This window comes from Aulostomus chinensis, chromosome 4 (genome assembly GCF_037954235.1).
Source record: "Aulostomus chinensis isolate RoL2024-O1b breed Wild chromosome 4, RoL_Achi_v1.0, whole genome shotgun sequence".
Taxonomy (NCBI): Eukaryota; Metazoa; Chordata; class Actinopteri; order Syngnathiformes; family Aulostomidae; genus Aulostomus; species Aulostomus chinensis.
In genome coordinates, this window is record NC_141323.1 from 22,722,988 (window position 1) to 22,725,374 (window position 2,387).

Sequence of the window (2,387 nt, forward strand, 5' to 3'; positions counted from 1 at the left end):
GTTGTTGTGGCCGAGTGGTTAAGGCGATGGACTAGAAATCCATTGGGGTCTCCCCGCGCAGGTTCGAGTCCTGCCAACAACGTTGAACTGCTGTTCCAGAGGAGACAACATCTGCTCCTACTGTAGGTCCATGTGTCAAAGGTTTTCTTTCAAGGGCTGTAGCAGCTGATGATGAGGGAGAGAGAGAGGATTGGTAGCATGTTGTCTTGTCTCAACCATTCTGGTGTTGACCAAAATCTTTGTTGATACTCCAGTGGTGGTGAAGGTGATGGAAATGTTCCAAGTGGGACGGTTCCATGTTCAACCAGTTTCATCTGGAACTGAGGTGGAGCTTAGGGTTACGTAGGAATTGGTTTGGTTTAGTCCCTGGGAATGTCAGTTGGTGTGTGTGTGTGTGTTTGTGTGTGTGTGTGTGTGTGTGTGTGTTTACATGCTGACTTTCCCTTGTGACAGCTGATTTGGTTTGGAATCCATCTTAGGACATTTTGAGAAATTCTATCATGTCGTTGTAGTTATTTTGATTTACAACACTGGAAAAAAAATCACCTCCCCTCCAAAAACCCTCGTCTTCAACTTTGTACCCAAGTTGTCTCCTCATCAGGCACCACAGGATCCAGTAGGTTCAGTTAAAACAAGTCATTAGAGATTTAAAAAATGTCCATCAAACACAAAATAAGGCTTCAAATAGGTTTCCAATTTCATTTCATGTTGACACATTTTGTCCATTTAACATCAGGACTGCTCCCAGATCATCTCAATGACCTCATCCCAGCACCAGAGTACCGCCCAAGTTCATCAAGGACAGCAAACATGAGCAGGTCTAGATTCACCTCCATCTTTGGAGGTTGTTGAATTTCCTCCTGAGGACCGTCAGGCTGTTTCCTTACTTTGCTGTGACAAAACAGCAGACAGCAACAAGGACTGCTGCAGTGCACTTGGTAATTGGATGCACTGAAGTCATCCATTCATGTCAGTGATGTCACTTGGCAGGACTGTCATTGCCGTCACTTTCTAGAAAAGAATCCAAACTCCACATGTGGCTCCCATGATAACTGATGGACCTCTGGTTGGAGGCTGGACGATGATGTTTGGTCTGGTGGGGTTAAGATGGTGGGGGCTGTTTCAGTTCTAGTGCTGAAGGCTTTCACCATGACAGTCAGACTCTCATCTGTCATTCATGTTCCCTCAAATGTGCAGTGTGGACCTCACACTCTGAAATTTAGCCTGAAAACTCTTCATGAGGAGACTCAGAGTCTCTGTGGCTCAATCGGTCAGTGCGCTCGGCTGTTAACCGAGAGGCTGGTGGTTCGAGCCCACCCAGGGATGATGAACAGGTTCTACTGGTGCTTAGGACTCTGTTGATCAGCTGCTGAGTTGCTACTTGATGTCAACATTGGTCTGTTTCATCCTGAGTAGTTTGATCATACCAGAGACGTTGCATCATTGATCTGAATGTGGACGGACAGATTGACCCTCCACAGCAGATGCATGTGACAGATCTCTTGATGAGACACTTTGTGGTAAAGCCAGATTCTGCCAGTCCCACTGACATATTTCAATCACACATGTTATTTGTTTGTTTTTCCTGAATACATTTATTATTTTCTGATCATCTTGTGGATTTTTCATCATTCTCCTCATTACCGTACTTTAGGTTGCAGTATGTACACCTGCGATAGTTTTTGGTTGCAGAAATCATACAGCATACAAATAATAGCAGGTTGAAACATATTTATTTAAAAGAATTTAACATGGTTATGTGGCAGCAGGAATAGCACCCAAGGTTCTTTGAACACACCTTGATGGCCTGTCGGCCTATCAGAGAACAGGTGCCCACATTTATGACGGCCCCTCCCTCGCCCTTCCTGCTTCGTAACTCTTCCATGTGGAAGTGGCTTTGTTCCACCTCCGGCGTGTGTGCGGCTGTGGGTACGCACGCTGCTCTGTGCTGCTGTGCTGCTCTCTGCACTCCGTTTGAGAGTGGAAATGCTGACATCCGGCTCCCTCCCTCTTGCCTTCCCTCTGGGATGAGCGTGTGCGTGCGTCCTGATACACTTCAGCTAAGGTAGGTGCCTGTCGGCCCGCAGCTGTCATTTTCCGCCAAAAACTGTGCTAATGATCTATTTAATCAGGGACAATCAACCAACCGGACGCTGGTGCTTTGTCTATGCTGACCCAGCTTGTCCATCAGGGTAATCTGCGTGGCCGTGGGTTGTTGAAACGCAGCCTTGCTGCTTCGGGTGGCCCTTTGAGGCTGTTTCCTGCAGTTACCCACTCTGCGCGTCCACGAGGTGACACACACCTGAACGGAGCTGAATCCGATGGATTCTTTTTATTGTATGAGTGATGTTTGGGTGTGGAATTAATTTTGGTTTAATTATTTAGTT

The 2,387-nt window shown here is 46.6% G+C and overlaps 1 non-coding gene across 1 annotated transcript; it reads left to right on the forward strand.

The window, feature by feature from the left end:
- On the forward strand, positions 1-82 carry trnas-aga (transfer RNA serine (anticodon AGA)). Its single transcript has one exon. It is a non-coding gene; the product is annotated as a tRNA-Ser (tRNA).
- Positions 83-2,387: the final 2,305 nt, after the last annotated feature.